The sequence below is a fragment of the Suncus etruscus genome, chromosome 7 (assembly GCF_024139225.1).
Source record: "Suncus etruscus isolate mSunEtr1 chromosome 7, mSunEtr1.pri.cur, whole genome shotgun sequence".
Lineage (NCBI taxonomy): Eukaryota > Metazoa > Chordata > Mammalia > Eulipotyphla > Soricidae > Suncus > Suncus etruscus.
In genome coordinates, this window is record NC_064854.1 from 74,963,968 (window position 1) to 74,985,201 (window position 21,234).

Genomic DNA, 21,234 nt, shown 5'->3' on the forward strand with positions numbered 1-21,234 from the left:
TTATAATGTGCTACAATCTGGGGACTTGAGGGAAAAAGTAATTGCACATGGATTCTGTTTTATTTATCTTAACTTTTTTTGGTGAAAATTCAAAGTTAAGATATCAGCAAGGGGACTTCTTCTGATAATTATGTTATGGGTGATTGTCCTTCCACTGTAACTTTACCTTATCCTCTTTCTTTGCATCTTTTGTTCTCATAATTCATAATAAAAAATTATAAAAAAAAAAAAAAAAAAAAAAAAAAAAAAAAAAAAAAAACTGTGCTCCAAGAAATAAGAAAGGATACGTGGAAATGAAACACATACCCTGCTCATGGATTGGCAGGATTAACATAATCAAAATGGCAATACTCCCCAAGGCATTATACAAATTTAATGTGATCCCTCTAAAGATTCCCATGACATTCTTCAAAGAAGTGGATCAGGCACTTTTGAAATTCGTTTGAAACAGTAAACACCTTAGAATAACTAAATCAATAATTTGGAAATAGAATATTTACTTTCCCCAACTTTAAACTTTTCTACAAATCAATAGTTATCAAAACTATGGATATCAATAACAATAGTTATCAAAACTATGGAATAAGGACAGGCCCTTATCTGTGGAATAGGATTGAATACTCAGAAAATGTTCCCCAGCATTCAATCACCTAGTTTTTGATAAAGGAGCAAGAAATCCTAAATGGAGCAAAGAAAGCCTCTTCAAGAAGTGGCGTTGGCACAACTGGATAGCCACTTGCAAAAAATTGAATTTAGAACCCCAGCTAACATCAATGTACGAAGGTTAAATTCAAATGGATTAAAGACCTCGATATCAGACCCGAAAACATAAGATATATAGAACAACCCATAGCAAAACACCTCCAGGAACATTGAGACTACAGCATATTCAAAGAGGAAACTGCACTCTCCAAGCAAGTGAAAGCAGAGATTAACAGATGGGAATATATTAAGCTGTGAAGCTTCTGCACCTCAAAGGAAACAGCGCTTGGATACAAGAGCCAGCCACTGGAGTGGGAGCAAAACTATTTACCCCAATACCCATAACGATAAGGGGTAATCTCCAAAATATACAAGGCACTGACCAGAAATTTACAAGAAAAAACAATCTAATCTCATCAAAAAGGGGAGAAGAAATGAAACAGGACACTTTGACAAAGAAGAAATACAAATGGCCCAAAGACAGATGAAAAAATGCTCCATATCACTAACTCCTCAGGGAGATGCAAATCAAAACAACTATAAGGTACCACCTACACCACAGAGAATGGCCACACATCACAAAGAATGAGAATAAAAGTGTTGGCGGGGGATGTGGAGAGAAAGGAAACTCTTATACACTGCTGGTGGGAATTGCCGTCTAGTTCAACCCTTTATGGAAAGCCATATGGAGATTCCTCCAAAAACTTGAAATCGAGCTCCCATATAATCCAGCTATACCACTCCTAGGAATATACCCTAGAAACACAAAAAATACAATAGAAAAACCCCCTTCCTTACACCCTATATTCATTGCAGCACTATTTACCATAGCAAGACTCTGGAAACAACCAAGATGCCCTTCAACAGAAGAATGGCTAAAGAAACTGTATGGTACATATTACACAATGGAATACTTATGCAGGCGTAGAAGAACTGAAGTCATGAAATTTTCCTATACTTGGATGTACATGGAATCTATTATGCTGAGTAAAATAAGTCCGAGAGAGAGAAAAACGCAGAACGGTCTCACTCTTCTATTGGTTTTAAGAAAAATAAAAAACATTCTTGCAATAATAATTTTCAGACACAAAAGGGAAGTTACAGCTCACCTCAGGAAGCTCACCACAAAGAGTGATGAGTTTAGTTAGAGAAATAACTACATTTTTAACTGTCCTAATAATGAGAATGTATGAGGGAAATGGAAAGCCTGTCTAGATTACAGGCAGGGTTCAGGTGAGGAGGAGAGAGATTTGGGACATTGGTGATGGGAATGTTGCACTGGTTATAGATGGTGTTCTTTACATGACTGAAACCCAAACACCACAATATGTATGTAATCAAGTGTTTAATAAAAAACCCTGAAAAAATGGATAAAATTAGAAAAATATTTATGTTAAATGAAGTAAGCCAGAAGAAAGATAAACAGAATACTTATAACATATAAGTTATAACTTATATTAGAATAACTTCATGAAGAAACACATAGTCTAAGTGGTAGATACTCCAAACACCATAGTTTATAGTGAGAAGTGAAAAAAATCAAGCCGAAGGAAAGGAACACAAAGCCTTTATTACTCTCCTTTTATACTGCAAAGAACCAGAAACTATAGAATCAGCTGACTAGATTGAGCAGGTGTTCAGTCTCTCACTACTATGGCCTTTAATAATGTACTGAGGTTTTATTCACAGAATCAGGTGCATAAAATGAGCACTTCAGTGCTCACTACAGTATGTTTTCGTGCCTTGAATTTTATTATTTATAAATAAGACTTCAACTTCTCCTATTCACATAGGTTCTTGGGGAAATAGAGGGTGAACACTAATTTTGCAATTAATTGCAGTATTATATAAAACAGCAAATACAGGGGCTAGAGCACGTGGCACAACTGTAAGGCATTTGCCTTGGCATGCCGCCTCTGACCTAGGATGACCTTCGTTTGATCCCCAAAGTCCCAAATAGTTCCCCAAGCCAGGAGTGATTTCTGAATGCATAGCTAGGAGTAACCTCTGAGCATCACTGAGTGTGGCCGAAAAAGCAAAACAAACAGCAAACAAAACTCCAAATACAGTGCTCATTATGACAATGTCTTGACAAAATACTCCAATTTACACATTTCCTTCTGACTATGTCTGCTATGATGTTCTAAAGATTATGACCATAGTGACCACTGAAATAGGTAATTGCACACCATAGACTTTTGTCACAGGCCCTACTCACTGAATTTGCTCTTATAAATTACTATTTTTCTACTTTTTTCTTCTTTTTCAATTCAAGCTATGTTACTATTATATCATAATGCCCACTTTGTCACTTTTTTTTCTGGAAAGGAATCTCGATTCACAACACAGTAGAAGATACTACATATGGTAGACTCCTCTAATATTACTCAGTACCATATTGCTTATTACTCTTGACATGATAATTATGTTTATTATAAAATGCACAATCTATCTCGAAAGGTTCCATGTAGCAAAGTTCTCCCCAGCCATTGATGTAGTGCCTAGAAATTGGAAAACCTTACCTCTCCTAATTTTTTTTTTGTTGTTGTTGTTTCTGTTTTGAGCCACACCCAGCATCACTCAGGATTTTCTCTACACTGTGTGCTCAGAATTTGCTCCTGGCAGGCTTGGGGGACCATATGGGATGCCAGGGTTTGAACCTGGGTCTGTCCCAGGTTGACTGCTTGCAAGGTAAACACCCTGCTGCTGTGCTATCGCTCCAGCCCACTCCTCCCAATTTAAAATATATTAATTATTTTAATTTAATTTATTTTTTAATTTATTTATTTTTCAAGTACTCTGCTCCACCCCATAAGGTCAGGCCTCCAACTACAACCTATGAATAGAGCTCTAATGTCTATTTATAAGTGGGTATAAGTGGGTATTTTGTGGACTCCTCAATTGTTCTATTCTTTGTGCCATTTACAAATTAAAACACAATCAGCTATTTTTGACTTAATACAAAAATTTTGGGGCTAAAATGATAGCATAGTGGTAGGGTGTTTGCCTTGCATGCACCTAACCCAGGATGGATGAACGTTTGATCCACAGCATCCCAAATGGTCTCCTGAGCCAGAAGCAATTTCTTAACACAGAGCCACCAGTAACCCCTGAGTACCACTGAGTGTAACCCCCAAAAAACAAACATACAAACAAAATTTGAATTAGAACTTACTCATTTTATTGTTCAACAAATAATATATTATCAGTAAATTACCACATAGTGAATAGCCAGAGGACTAATAGTGAATATAGCAGAGAAGGTGAACAAAATTTAATAAAATACTAAAACAAATGATGAATAAACAACTCTGGTATTTTTTCTTATGCTATGCTATCTGAAATGGAAGGATGATGTATGAAAATCATCTACACATATAAAATAAATAATAAAAAACTCTAATGGAAATTAGAATATCTTTATTAATTTAAAACTGGTTTCAAAAATGGAAGTTGAGAGGAGAGATTTGTGAAAATATTTTTTATGTTATATTCAAAGATAAAATGGAAAAAGAGTAGGAGAATAATTCTTAGAAATGTATAATAAATAATTTCTTGTTAGCATTAAATTACTGGAAAAGTCTGTGACAAATTATAGTGTACTTTTGATTAAACATAATTTAAATACTCTATTTCTTGATTATTTACATAGAAATTTAATAATTAAGATATGTTAAACATAAATTTAAAAAAATCAGTTTAAGTTATAAGGGGAAATACTTATCCTAACCCAGTGGTCAGTAACCTTTTATTTCAACTGAGCCAAATCTCTCCAAAACTACGATTGAAATTTATTTTGAGAGCCACACAGGGCTGACAGAAGCTAGGAGCAGAGTCCTGACTCCTGGAGTGGCTGCCCGGCACACAGAGGAGCCAAATTAAAAGTGTAAAGAGCCACATGTGGCTCACGAGCCTAACCTATTGATGAAAATTAATTGTAAGTCTTCATACAGAATACAATATTTAAGATATTACTTGGTATATTTTTTAAAAAGTTAAACAATTTAAGTACAATATTACTAATTCAAGTCTATTATAAAAAATGTTTGTAGCAGACAGAGTGGTGGCACAAGCGGTAAGGCATATGCCTTGTCTGCACTAGTCTAGAACGAAACGTGGTTGGATCTCTAGGCGTCTCATATGGTCTCCCAAGCCAGTAGTGATTACTGAGTGCATAGCCAGTAGTAATCCGGCTGTGGCCCAAAAGACACCCCCCCAAAAAAAGGTCTGTAAAGAAAACCAACCAAATACTAAATTCTTTTTCTACTACTATAATTTCCAAAAATATATTCTTACTTATCTACTAATTATTAGATTGAGTCATTTTAGACAAAACTTACTGATAAATTCCAAGCAAAAATAAATTAAAAAGAATATACACATGTGACTACTCATTTTTCACTGAGTACAACAAAGCTAAGAAGTGTAATCAATCTAAATATCCATGGTCAGATGATTAGCTTATGAAAGTATTCCATTCCATTCACAATGGAATACTTTGCAATAACAAGGAATTATGGAATTATGTAGTTTGCTACAATTGGATAAATTAGAGGACATTATATTTATTGAAGCAAATCAGAAACAAGACAAACAAACATAGGATGATCACCTTAATCTAAAACATAGCTCTATATCCAAGCACCAGAGTCAATAACAATGAAAGCAAAGATCAAAACCACATCAACCAAATATAAAAATTTAATTAAGGTGTCAGTGTGGAAGATAATGTGTAGGAGGTAATCTGAGATAATTTTGGATGGAAGTCACATTGGTGCTGGAACATAATATGTCTAAAAGTCAATTATGAATAACTTTGTAAATTGTGTTTTTTTTAAAGAAAAGAATTGAGAAAAATAGCTCTTTCAGATTTCTCAGTTCCTTTCATTCTTTTATTGTATTTGAATTGAGATTATATAATGCACATATTATTTGTTAGATATGACTACAAGTGTTTCACATTTTGTAGTGGTTTCTGTCAACTTATCTTCAATAGAGCTATGGACATGAGCTAATATGGGAAAAGACATCAAGCTGCTGAATCATCCCAGGTTGATTTATCTAGGCCTTTTCAAAATGGGAGAAATAAATTTTCCCACCATTTCAGAGAGCCTTGAACTGTTAAATCCCAACCCTCCTCTGACATATACATGACTTTGCTCCACAGCTCCTGGAGTTTATATACAGCCCCTACTTACCTCCTACATATTCACTGTCTTGACAGCATATTTGCAGACAGAAAACTGGCATGGGAAAAGTTTTCCTACCAATTTTATTCAGCAAAACAACGATACACAAAAGTCTCACCTTGACTAATCAGCTCAGCGAATCTTAAAATAGCTGAAGATTCCCAAAGCTACCATAAATATTTTTATGCCTACTTTCTTTTCAATCTAGTTGCCATTTTAATGTAACAAAACAATATAAAGCAAATTTGTTTGTGCCAGCTAAGAGGTTAGGCTTGGGTGGGTGGAGGTGGGAAACTGGTTACATAGGTGGAGGGAAGGTAAGACTGGTGGTGAGATTAATGTTGGAAGATTAAAACATTAAGTGATAGAATGCATAAACAATAATATTATGAATCTTGTAAATAAAAGTGCTTAAATACATAGCAAAACAACTATTACTATATTAATATAATAACATTTAAAAGATAAATAAAAACCAAAATTATTTCTGGTGTTTCACAACAAGAATAGTCTGGATTTATGCATAAGTAAGTTATAAATTTGTCAAATTTATTTATTAAAAGTAAATAAAATATTAGGATCACTACATATCAAAAATAAGAAAAATTGTTTGATGAAAAAATATTTTTAAAATTTAGATGATATACCCCTACTACTATCTCCGCCACATTGTTAGTGTTTTGCCAATAAGCAGAAAATAATATAATTATATTTAAATGTATTTTCATCTATATTTGGCTTTATTGTCTTAGATAGGAACCTTATAATTGTTACTAATCAATGATCTGAGCTTCAATATATTATTATTCTATTTGTCATAAAATAAATATTAGCATTTTGGTTAATTATTTATTTTTGATTTTGGTAATCCATTAAAAATTATTTTTATCATCACAGTTTGAGAAAAAATAAATATTTTGGATGATTGTAAGAAAACTTCTAACTTCAATAAATATGCTCACTTACCCATTTTCTTGATTCTTTCATCTGTTCTACAATTGTTTAAGTAATTAATTTGACAGAAAACATATTTCACATAGTTAAAAAAATTATACATTTAAGAATATTTCTTCAGTGGGCCAGATTGGTGGTGCAAGAGGTAAGGCATCTGTGATTTTTATTGCAATTATTCGGTAAGCAAATAATCACGAATATTGCGATATTTGAAGGCTGGCCGCTGGCCACAAAATGTTGTATGGAGGGCCACAAGTGGCCCGTGGGCCGCGAGTTTGAGACCCCTGCTCTACTTCTCTTTAACATTATTCTCACCTGACATTTTATGTAAATTCACTAATAATAATTAAACAAATGATATACAGTATGGTTAATTTAATACTAAATATTTTATTATCATAGTTCACTTGAATTTGGTAACTGGTGATCAAATAAGTATTCAGTTAATTTCATATTATTATATCATCACATTTCTGTCCTTTTTTTTGTGTGCTAAAACCAGCAGTGCTCATGAAGTATTCATCACTCTGTGCTCTAGGAATTACCTCTTGGTGGTCTTGGTGGTACTCCTATGTGATGCTGGGGATCAAGACTTGGGTTATGGGCGCATTTAGAAAAATGTTCTATCTGCATGTACTATCATTTTGGCCCCAATAAATATTATTAGTGTGTTATTTTTTTTCTAAATCTAGTCATTTTTGCATGAGTCGATTAATAGTTTCAAAATGAACTTTACTATATAGCCTCATTAGTTAAATAAATTCCTCCTTTACTGGTATACATTAAAATTTTAAGTTAGCATGGACAAAGTCTATTTATAATTAAATTTCAGTCATATAATTTTTCAATATTAATCTTATCAATATTGTTAATTTCCCTCAATCAATACCCCTAGTTTTTCTCCCATCCTAACCTGCCTTCTTAACAGGCAGATTTGTAATTTTAGTTGAGAATTCTTCTGTCTCGAGCTTTTACTTTTCTTGGTTGTATGGTTAAATTGACATTTTAGAGTTTTAAACCACCACTGTGCCCAAATTTCTGCCTCTTGACCCTGATACCTCTCATTTCCACACGGCTCTCGAGCCCCATCTGGCTCCTGGCCAAAATAAATGCAGATCTTTGCCTTTATCATTATTTTGTATATTGTGGCTCTTTGTCAAGTTTGGATTTTGCTATGCTGCTTCTGAGGAGGGACCTCTGAGAAGAGATCTCTGAGTGTGTAGTCCAGCCCCCAGGCTGCATCATTCTGCTCCCATCCTTGGAAACACTGCACGGGCCAGCGAGCGGGGAACCTGGGTGGCACATGTTGGGTCACATCTGGCTTTTAATTCTTAGTGTGGAGGACACAGCATACCCTCACCATCCTGCAGAATTTTAACTCTCACTCAAAGTGGCAAAATGCAATATGTGTTTAATATATTATTGTTAAAATTATATGCTTTTGTGTCAGTGTTTGTCTGTTTTGGCAGGTCACTGCATGGTGTGGCTCTCTGACTCTCATAGTTTAAAATTGTGGCTCTTTGTGTCGAACTTGTTAGCCACTCCTGACATATGGTCTTCAAGTCAGGAGTGATTTCTGAGCACATATCCAGGATTAACCTCTGAGCATCACCGGGTGTGGCCAAAAAATAGAGAAAGTGCTTTGTCAATTCCTTAGAAAATATGTTGGATATAAACATATTTTATTTTTTATTCAAAATAATTTACATTACACAGCAACTCTCACAGTTAAAAATCAATTCTAGGCTATGAGTATTATACCACTAAAATAGGACTAATTAATTTGGTTAATCAAATGTTTAAGAAAGATCAGGACGTTCTAAAATTTTTTGGTGTGCTAAAGGTTAATATATCACTTTATTCTGATAGAACTACTTAATTACATATCTAATTTATTTTACCTTTTTTGTATGTCAATCATAAACTAAGGCATCTCTTCATTTTTTGTCTGGCTCTGGCACAAAACCCACAATTACACATTAGTTGTAATTGCTTGTTATAAACAGCATGAAGAAAAGAAAGAGTATAGATATTGTCTGGAAATTGAAACTGTAATCAAACATCTCCCCCCCAAAAAAAGCCCAGGCCCAGATGGATTTCCTAATGAACTTTTTCAAATCTTTCAAGAGGAGCTACTACCAATCCTAGCCAAGCTCTTCCATGAAATTGAAAAAACAGGAACACTCCCAAAAGGCTTTTATGAAGCCAACATCACCTTGATAACAAAATCAGACAGAGACACTGCCAAAAAAGAAAATTACAGACCATATCCCTGATGAATGCTGATGCAAAAATCTTCAACAAAATCCTGGCAAATAGGATCCAATGCATCATCAAGAAGATCACACAATATGACCAAGTAGGTTTCATCCCAGGAATGCAAGGATGGTTTAACATCCGTAAATCTATTAACATTATATACAACATCAACAACAAGAAAAATAAAAATCACATGATCATATCAATAGATGCAGAGAAAGCATTTGATACGGTTCAACACCCATTCATGATCAAGACTCTCAGCAAGATGGGAATGGAAGGAATCTTTCTCAATCTAGTTGAAGCCATCTACCACAAGCCAATGGCAGATATTATCCTCAATGGAGAAAAAATAAAAGCCTTTCCTCTAAATTCTGGTACAAGACAAGGCTGCCCGCTCTCACCACTCCTCTTCAACATAGTAAGGGAAGTTCTTGCTATAGCGATCAGGCAAGAATAAGATATCAAGGGAATCCAGATAGGAAAGGAAAAAGTCAAGCTCTCGTTGTTTGCAGATGACAGCATAATCTACTTAGAAAACCCTAAAGACTCTACCAAAAAGCTTCTAGAAACAATAGATTCATATAGCAAGGTGGCAGGCTACAAAATCAACCTACAGAAATCAATGGCCTTTTTATACACCAATAATGATAGGGAAGAGATAGAAGTCAGGAAGGCAATCCCATTCACAATAGTGCCACGCAAACTCAAATATCTTGGAGTCCACTTGACCAAAGTCGTGAAGGACCTATACAAAGAAAACTATAAAGCCCTGCTCCAAGAAATAAAAGAGGACACACGGAAATGGAAACACATACCCTGCTCATGGATTGGCAGGATTAACATCATTAAAATGGCAATATGCCCCAAGTATTATACAAATTTAATGCGATCCCCTTAAAATATCCATGACATTCTTCAAAGAAGTGGATCAAACACTTATGAAGTTCATCTGAAACAATAAACACCCTCGAATAGCTAAAACACTCCTAGGAAAAAGGGAAAATGGCAGGCATTACTTTCCCCAACTTTAAACTGTACTACAGAGCAATAATTATCAAAACAGCATGGTATTGGAATACAGACAGACCTTCAGTTCAGTGGAATAATCCCATAAAAAATGTGGAGTAGAAATGGACAGACACTTTGATAAAGAAGAGATACAAATGGCCAAAAGACACATGAAAAAATGCTCCATATCACTAATCATCAGGGAGATGCAAATCAAAACAATTATGAGGTACCACCTTACACTCCAGAGATTGGCACACATCACAAACAATGAGAAAAAGCAGTGTTGGAGGGGATGTGGAGAGAAAGGAACTCTTATCCACTGCTGGTGGGAATGCCGTCTAGTTCAACCTTTATGGAAAGCCATATGGAGATTCCTCCAAAAACTGGAAATCGAGCTCCCATACGACCCAGCTATACCACTCCTGGGAATATACCCTAGGAACACAAAAATACAATACAAAAATTCTTTTCTTACACCTATATTCATTGCAGCACTATTTACCATAGCAAGACTCTGGAAACAGCCAAGATACCCTTCAACAGATGAATGGCTAAAGAAACTATGGTATATATACACAGTGGAATATTATGCAGCTGTCAGGAGAGATGAAGTCATGAAATTTTCCTATACGTGGATGTACCTGGAATCTATTATGCTGAGTTAAATAAGTCAGAGAGAGAGAAAGATGCAGAATGGTCTCACTCATCTCTGGGTTTTAAGAAAAATTAGACATTCTTGCAATAATAATTTTCAGACACAAAAGAGAAAAAAGCTGGAAGTTACAGCTCACCTCATGTAGCTCACCATAAACAGGGTTGAGTTTTTAGAGAAATAACTAAGTTTCGAACTATCTTAATAATGAGAATGTACGAGGGAAATAGAAAGCCTGTCTAGAGTACAGGCAGGGGTTGGGTGGGGAGGAGAAAGATTTGGGACATTGGTGATGGGAATGTTGCACTGGTGATGGGTGGTGTTCTTTACATGAGTAAAACCCAAACACAATCATGTATGTATTAAATTTGTTTAAATAAAAAATTTTAAAAAAGAGTGCACTGGCTGTTGTAATCTAATATGCATTTGGTATTACTACAAACTTTAACATCATAATAGACAACATATTCTTAGTTATAATTTTTTGAAGCACCACTTTGCGACCCAGGAAGGTGAGGCGAATAACTTATTTGGAAGCCAAGAGTTTATTTATAATAAAAAAACTATTTTTCAGGGAATCAATATTTTTAGATTTGTCTCAGATTGTTGGAAGACATTTATTTAAATATGTTTAGGTTTTGGTCCACATACAGCAATGCTCAGGGCTTACATCTATCCCTCTTCAAATGGATCCTTCCTGGCATTGTTCAGGGGTTTATATATGGTACCAGGAATAGAAGCTGGGTAAGGCATGTGAGCATGGCAAGTATCCTACATGCTGTACTAGTTTTTGCATATTGAAATTTTTATCTTATAGGTCAGAACACTCTCATTTCCTTATCATAGAAAATCATTTATCTAACCCTAGAGGAGGCAATGTCATCAAAAGACTCATTGTGAGATATAATTTTTATAATTGCAGCGTTCATTTTGTTGAAATAAATGAAATATAATAAATTATTTTTTGCCTGATAAGAATGAAAGTTGTCTGGAAATTGCCTATAAAGATCACCATGGTGATGGGGTTGTTATCAAGTCACTGAATACCCAAAACATCTACATAGCTATAAAATTTTTAAAGCAGGATGTTTATATAAAGATAAAAAGCTAAAAATAAAAATGCTATTATATAAATAAATCATGTTACAAGTCGATTGCATACAATTAGGAGGATGAAGAAAGCATAAATTTAAAATGATATAACTGAAGAGGCTGGAATAATACAGCCATAGTTAGAGATCTAGATTAGCCTTGAATATGGCCAACTGAGGTTGGATCCACAACATTTAATATGTTCACTCAGCACCCCAAGTGTATTTCCTCAGCACAGAGATAGAGTTAATCCCTGAGCATTGCTTAGTATGTCGATAATTAGAAAAAATATATAAAAATGAGTTAAAATTGAAAGATAAAACTGACAAAAACCTTCAAAATACCAAAATAATTGTAGGACAACTTAAACATTACAACACGCATTTTGTAATATTAGAAGAATAAATATTACTGTAGGAATGTTAAAAGTACTGATAACTAGTAACTTTTTAAAAATTAATGCCATAAAAATCATATATAAAGCAAATTCAGAAAACTCAAGCAAATTAGATATTAAAAAATTTGACATGTAGTTATTTAAAATGTAGGAAAATACAATGAATATTTTAAATAAAGAAGTAATATTTTACCTATAATAAGCAATAAGTTTTCTTCAGAAACTAGTAAACATAGGTATGAAAAAAGATTGATTGTATTTTTACCACTCAAATAGATGAAATATATTCAAAAGAGTAATAGATGTTAAGGGAATATATCTGAGATATACAAAGGAGATACACGTGACCCTTTTATGTTTTAAAAATAGTCAAGAGGGAGGGGGGTGTTTCCGAGACACCACTTTGGTCAGTGATTTGGACAAGCGAAAAGAGCATAGAGCCATGTCCTCCCCTTGTTGCCTGCTGAAGTTTCTGACTCCCCGAGAGGTGTTTCCTTCTTAATTACTTGAAGTTGAAAGTTCAGCAGTCCCTTCCCAGTCCCTTGCAGGAACACGGAAGCCTGGGGTCTCTTTTAAATTGCACCTCACTGGAACCGACTTGCTGGGACCCTGAGCAGTTGTCCAGGAATAACCCTGGGGACGGGGAGGAAGGAGAGAGAAGGCTGTGGGAGGCAGCCGAGGCTGCATCTTCACCTTATCTTGGCCAAAAAGCCTACAGCATGGAACCTTGCCTTGATGCGTTGCCTGCTGAAGCTTCAGGCTCCACCCAAAAAATTACTGTGAAAGATATGTAATCCACCTTGGCCAAAACAAATATTATTAGTACAGAAAAATGGTTAAATGTGGGGTAAAAAGAGATGGAAGTAAGGGAGTAAAGAAATAAAACAAGAGCCTGGACGGAGTTCAGATAATGACAAGCAGATGAAAAAAAATGACATCCATATATTTCTCATAACGTTTCACAATGGACAGGTTTAATAAGAAAAATACCCTGGTAAGTTCTAATGCCAGAACCTATTGTGCTGCTATTCCAACCTCGCTGGCTTGCCCAGCCATGTGGCTAGGCAAAGCCCTGGAGTACCGGAGGAAGGAGGTAGAGGGCTGCTGGGGTGACCCATGTCCCACACTCCTTCCTAGGCCTGGTTAGAGAGGCCTTTGGTATGGCGGAGGGCTGCCAAATGCCATGCAGGCAGGACCTCCTGACTCGGCTCCCAGGAAGGAAAGAGATCCTTCCTGAGCCAGAGGCCGGAAGATCAGAGCCCCTACCCCAGACCCTCCTTTTGGAGCCTGGAGGGAAATGGGGAAAGCCTAGGAAAACCAATCAACTCCTCCAAGGGACCCACTTCGCTATCCTCATATAGTGACAATTTTGCCTACTAGATTTATTATTTGATTGTTTGATTTTCCCCCTTTGAGATCTGTTTTATAAGCAATACTGGTAGAAAAGTATCTCTGTATAGATTTCATGTATGCACCAAGTTACGGGGAATGTTGGACTTTATTCCTCGGCCATTGGATGCACCAACAATATCTTATGGCATTGCTTCTCTTTTGCATAGGCACATTAAAATGGGAAAATAATACATATGCAAACAAGTTCTTATCTAATACAGATGGGAACACAAATTTGGTAATGTAATTAGGCCTTTTACCCTGAACATTGGCATAATGATTTGGCTCAGGCCTCAGAATAATGGGCATCGCCCACACACACCTGAACAATGGATACCATCTATGGAAACAACCACAATTGTCTATAACATTACCAGGATCCAAGCCTCTACCAGGGAAGACTGACCATTGATTTGGCATTGACTTACTCCAAAGAGTGCTCCCAACACCCAGACTCAGCAACAGTCTGCATTCAGGGCAGATCCCTCTGCATTTAATGGTATGCTGAAACTAGAGGATGATCCACATCAGCCTGACATCAATGAAAGAAATGCACAGAATCCAGAATCTTTAAATATAAGAATCTGATACCAACAATAGCTAAAGTGTGAAAAAGTTTCACCGGGACCATGGAGAAAGACTCGGGTTTGATGGACTGGTATGCCTGGAACTCAGAGTGGGTCTTATGCCAATAAACTTCTGTGGTGAGGCCTTTTTGTAATCAGGTCAAGGATTTTTTCCATTTTCCCCATTTTTCTGGACCTATGCAAACAACGGTGATTGCCACCATCATACCCTTACTGTATTTTTTTACTCTTATCCTTTAAGGAAAAAAAAATACAACTTACTGAACTTAAAAACCAATAACTGTAGTAGAATGCCTGTCTCGATTATAGGCAGGGGATGGGGAGGGGGTAGGGGGTAATGTTACACTGATGAAGGGAGGGTGTTCTGGTTATGACTGTAACCCAACTATGATCATGTTACTTAAATAAAAAAATATATTTAAAAAATAGATGAAATATAATTTTAGGGTAAGTTATGGTTACTTAAAATTGTTCATAAGTTTTTTTTCAAATTATAAACATTTTTACACTTTTATTCTTTTAATTTTTAATATTTTTACTTGTTTATTTCCAGAGTTTTTTATTATGCTCCTTTCTTGTTTAGGTAAGTTTTACTATCTCTCATTATTTTCTTAAAATATGTAGGTGAATGACTAAGCTTCAGTCTCTGTCAATGGAAAATTCTTGCTTTTATGTAAAACATATGTGGACATAACATATATATATACATTTATGTACATACATTTACATATCTACATTTACTATTTGAATAAATATTCCAAATTCTGTAGACCTGTTTCGGCTTCCAAAATCATAGATTTTAAATTTTATTTTAAATGTAAAATTCTAATATTACAAACAGGATTTTATTAATTTTATATTTCTGTTTTATATTGAAACCACTACATAAGACTCCTTTTTGGATTGAACTAAATCAATGACAGAGTATATCATTACTGTTATTACCTTGACATAAAGATACTTAAAGAATGGGGACCTTTTGCAAAATTCATGAAACTTGGAAATCATTTATTAAAGGTTTCAGCAGAGATAATTACATCCTTAAGAGATACTTAAATATATAGGAGTCTACCACTAATGTGGCATTTAACATTTTCAAAAAAATTCATTTTAAAAAACAAGACTAGTAACTTATTAGAAAAAATAGCTTGAAATATTTAAAAAAAATTGGATTTTAAATCAAATACAGCCTCTATTTTTTCATATTAAAGGGATTTGACTTTCAGCAAAAGGTCATGCATTACTTAACAAATAACTTTTAAGATGTTAAAATGTATATAATATGGAAAGGAAACATCATCTAACTTAAAAAAAGAATTGCGAATATATAAATATATAGGAATATTATGAGTTAAACAGGAGAAAATTAAGTCGAAAATATATAATTTACATAAATTTTATTTTTTATATTATTCATTTTTGTTTTAATATGGAGGTCACACTTAGCAGTGCTCAATGCTTACTGCTAGATTGTTTTCAAAAATCACTCTTGACAGGGTTCAGTGCTCATGATACCATATATGGTTCTTGGAATACCACAAGGGGCAACTGTATTCATGACAAATGTTTTTACCGGACCCATATATGCTTCTTAAAACCACAAAAAACAATACTGTCATTCTTTTTCTTTGAACATAATCATCCTATTATTAATATATTGCTTAGATAATTTTCAAAATGTATATAAAGTGGTAGTTAATAATTTATGATTCCAAAGACTATATTCTGTGGTATAAATAATATTTTATGAATATTTTTGACATAATATGTTTAGAAAAGGGGCCGGCATGGTGGCACTAGAGGTAAGGTGCCTGCCTTGCCTGTGCTAGCCTAGGACGGTCCGCGGTTCGATTCCCTGGCGTCCCATATGGTCCCCCAAGCCAGGGGTGATTTCTGAGCTCATAACCAGGAGTAACCCCTGAGCGTCACTGGGTGTGGTCTCCCCAAAAACAACAAACAAAAAAGAAACTTCAAAATGTTTAGAAAAAAACTTAGCATAAGATAGTATAAAAATTTATGCTACAATTTTGAGATTCCCAGAATATTTTGGCAAGATCATCTTTGATAGACTCCTATACTGTATTTTTTATCATGTAGAATTTTAGTGAAACATATTCTTTTAATTAAGATACAGAGCATATAATCCTGCAGGAGTTAAGTAATGAAACCATTATTCTGTCATTTATATGCTAATTTAAATAAGTATAAATTATGACAGTAAAATTTTAACAATGTGTTTAATACTTTTATATTGTATTAAAGGCTGTTAATGTAGATGCATATATACACATAGATTTGTTTGTTCATTTAATCTTTCATACTTTTAAATAATTTTTATTTTTATCAAAGTAGATTACAAATCTTTCACAGTAATATTTTAGGTACATAGTGACGTTGAATTGGGGCATTCCTACCACCAGAGTTGTACTCCCTTCACTCCTGTTCCCAGAATGTGTCTCATATAATTCTCCTTTGCCCTGCAGACTGCTAGAATAAGTGGTCCCCTCTGTGTGTAGCTTGTTGTAGATTGGGTATCGATTCTGTTGTCTTTCACTTTGGATTTGGTATTTAAGTCTGATCATTTTTAAATTTATACTCAGTGTTACTCATATGCCTGTTTGGTCTCAGTTCCATCCGTTATTTTCCCCCTCAATTTATGAGGCAGAACAAGATGATTCAAGTTATGTCGCTCTGTTTAAAGAAAAGAAAAAGAAAAATAGGTGGCAAAAATAAATAAAAAAAATCAGGAGTACTCCATCTAGTAGTTATGTATCAATTTAAGAGATGAAAGGGAAAAAAGGAAAAAAAAAACATAACAAAAATACAAAAAAATACCACCAACAAACCCCAGACAAACAAGAAAACAAAAACAACAACAAAAACACAAAAAAGCAACAACAAAACCCATAAAAAACAAACAAACAAACAAACAAAAAAGCACCACAGCAATAAAGACAATAACCAAACAATAACCACAATCCCAAAATAAAAACAAAACAAAAAATGTGGTTTTTTTCATAGGCACAGCAAATATTGGGGAGATTAAAAAGTGAATTACTTTGGCCTAAGAGATACAGGGTTTCTCTGCCACTGAAGCATACTGTCATGGGAATAAATGAATAAATAAATAAATAAATAAATAAATAAATAAACAAATAAATAAAATACATAAAGGAAAGGAAAGAAAATTTCATTCTGGATTATTAAAAAGAGATAAAAATGTGAATATCAGATATCCAAACATAATTATTAAAGCATTTAGCACAATTAAACAACAGTGAAGTGTATAAAATATATTATGAAGTATTGCATTAGAAAAATATTGAAAAATAAGTTTTAAGAAGAAAATACTTGAAAAAATGTCAAATGACTAAAAATAAGAGTAGGTGTTAGACTGTCCTAGTTTAAAATTTAAAAATGAACAACAAATAATAGCCTAAGTAATAATTGTTTTTTACAAAGTCAAGGACTTGGTAGATCAAGTCTACCTAATTAATGTAATACTGTTAACCACACACATATATGCACTTTCTCCCCTCATTCATTATACATAGAAAGTATGGAAAATATTAATGTTATTTGTAATTATAATTCAAATATAAAAAGATTATTAAAATGAGAATATTAATTATTTGAATGTAATAACTTAATTCATATAACCCTCAAGTACATTCATACTATGTAACAACAACAAATAAAAAATTAATCTAAAAATGACAATATGTTCACAAGTATAATTCTGTCATAAGACAGAGAGCTCAAATACCTGGAATACATCATTTAAAAACTCCCAGTGCTGTTTTCAATTCTCAGCATTATGTACTCTATCTCACTACCAAACATGAAGTGTGGTCCTTGTGTACCCTCAGCACAATTTAACTACAGTCACACTGCACTGTTGATACCAAGATCTGCATACAGGCCTGTACAGGAGTGTACAGGAGCCCAGGAGTGGCTCTAATTCTTGAATATCACTTTAAGAACTGAATAAAAAACAAATAATTTCTTGTGCTTTAAAAACTTCCTGCACAATATTTTACTTGAACCAATCAATATTATAATAGTGGCATTAAAATAGGTATCTGAAGGTTTACTAATTTGATTTAAGTAAACATTATGACAAATAAATAATTTTATTTATTCTTATTATTGTTTTCACCAATTAAACTACTGGCTCTGCACTCAGAAATCACTCCTGGCAGGCTTAGGGGACCTTATGGGATACTGGGGTTCTAACTACCATCCTTCTGCATGCAAGGCAAATGCCTTTCCTCCATGCTATCTCTCCGGCCCCACTTTATGTATTTAAAACTCAATTCCTTTACTTCTCTTAATTTAAAAAGTTTTATCAACAGTGCCTATTATCTAGTCAAATTTCAGGAATGTTTTGAAATATATATAAGGTATAGAAAACTGCTTTATTATAAAGAAAATAGTAGATGCAAATTATTCTTATTTTCAAAGCAAGTTAAAATAATAATCTTCTGCACCTCAAAGAAAATAGTGCCCAGAATACAAGAGCCACCAACTGAGTGGGAGAAACTATTCACCCAATACCCATCAGACAAGGGGTTAATATCCAAAATATACAAGGCACTGACAGGACTTTGAAGAAAAAACATCTAACCCCATCAAAAAATGGGGAGAAGAAATGAACAGACACTTTGACAAAAAAGAAATACAAATAGCTAAAAGGCGCATGAAAAAATACTTCACATCAGTAATCATCAGAGAGATGCAAATCAAAGCAACTATGAGGTACCATCTCACGCCACAGAGATTGGCACACATCAGAAAGAATGAGAACAAACAGTGCTGGAGGGGATGTGAAGAGAAAGGAACTCTTATTCACTGCTGGTGGGTCCAACCTTTGTGGAAAGTGATATGGAGATTTCTCCAAAAGCTGGACATTGAGCTCCCATTTGATCCAGTTATACCACTCCTAGGAATATATCCTAGGAACACAAAAATACAATACAAAAATCCCTTTCTCACACCTATATTCATTGCAGCATTTTTTACAATAGCCAGACTCCGGAAACAGCCTAGATGCGCCTTAATAGATGAATGGTTAAAGAAACGTGGTACATCTACACAATGGAATATTATGCAGCCATCAGAAGAGATGAAGTCATGAAACTTTCCTATACATGGAAATATATGGAATCTATTATGCTGAGTGAAATAAGTCAGAGGGAGAGAGATAAACACAGAATGGTCTCACTCAACTATGGGTTTTGAGAAAAACGAAAAACATTTGTGTAATGATTCTCAGAGACAAAATAGAGGAGGGCTGGAGGGTCCAGCTCCTGACATGAAGCTCACCACAGGGATTGTTTAGTGCAGTCACAGAAATATTTACACTGAGATCTATCATAACAAAATGTGACTGAATGAGGGAAGTAGAAAGCCTGTCTAGAGTACAGGCCAGTGTGGGGTGGGGAGTAAGGACACTTGGGATATTGGTCATGGGAATGTCGCACTGGTGAAGGATATATATATATATATATATATATATATATATATATATATATATATATATATATATATAATCAAAAAAGAAAAGAAAAGAAAAGATAAGGCCTCCCAATTCTTACCACAGGCTGTGTTCTTTACACTGACTGTATAGAAAGAGGAGGTACAGTAAATGCACCGAATATACACCTGAACCCTTGCCCTTTGCCTGGTCTGTATTGTGAATTGGGGGACAAAAATGTAATAAAAAATAAATGTTAAAAAAGAAGAAAATAAAAAAATAATAATCTTCAGAGAGATGTACTTGAGAATAAATATGTTGCAATCCATTTTAATGTGAAAATTTCTGGATTGTGTTTAATATCATAAAAGCTGGCTGGAAATTTCTGAAAAAGAATAATTACCAATTTTCTCTGTGCTTTATCCAGACCTGAAAGAAATTTTGAAATAAATATATTATTTATCGAAAATAATATTTATTGTCATCCTAAAAGTGATCACTTATCTGCTTATCTTTATCTCATAAATTGTTCTCCACTAATACTATAAAATATATTTTGCAGTTTTAAATGTAAAAATAGCATAATTACCTTTAAATTTGTTATCTGAAATCAACCAATGCATTCCTTTCTAGGATGCAGAATTGTTAATCATTAGTGACAGATTATATCTTGTAATAATACTGCCTATATTATTGTGATAATTTTCCAATTCTGATATATCAGATTCATTTAGTGAAAAATAAAAAAAAAAAAAAATAAAAAAATAAAATTGGTTGTCACTTGAAAATGACCAGTGCTTTTCCTCTGTTAAATAACTTCTACTGGCATTATGTAACCTTGATGAGTTATTGAATTCTGTTGAATTCTGCATATTTTTTTCTTTGTTCAAGTTAACAGGTGTGATGACTTACAGAATTTCATGCAGAAGCTGGGTAATTACTTCATTTGGGGAATTTTTAAGAGAAAGCCATTAATCCAAAACATAAATATAAGTCAGTTGTAATAATAAACAGAGACAATAGGTATGAGGGCTGGAAGGTGCTGATCACAGTATGATTTTACGACAGAGTGGTGAGTACAGTTAGAGAAATAACTACACTGATAACTATGATGACAATGGAAAAGAGTGATAGCAATTGCATGCCTATCTTGAGTTCAGGCAGGGTGTGGGGGAAGAGGAAAATTGGGGCATTGGGGCTGAGATAATTGCACTGTTGAAGGAATATCTTTTTCTGTAACTGAAACCACCAGCTACAAACATGTTTTTAATCATAGTGCTTAAATAAAGATATTGATTAAAATAAATAAATATAAAATAGTCTGAGTTATCATATTAAATTAAGGACTATTTAATAAAGTAACATTATTTAATTTAATATCTATTATAAAATTTAATAAATTTTAATTTAAAACATAAAGTTTAATTTTCTTTATATAATAAAATGTTTGCTTCTCATAATTTTTATTTGACAAATGCACGATGATATTTGGTTATATTTGAGTTTAAAATTTTAAGAAT

At 33.9% G+C, this 21,234-nt stretch overlaps 1 non-coding gene across 1 annotated transcript; it reads left to right on the plus strand.

The window, feature by feature from the left end:
• Positions 1 to 19,818: 19,818 nt before the first annotated feature.
• Positions 19,819 to 19,951, plus strand: LOC126014766 (small nucleolar RNA SNORA51). Its single transcript, XR_007497763.1, has one exon. It is a non-coding gene; the product is annotated as a small nucleolar RNA SNORA51 (small nucleolar RNA).
• Positions 19,952 to 21,234: the final 1,283 nt, after the last annotated feature.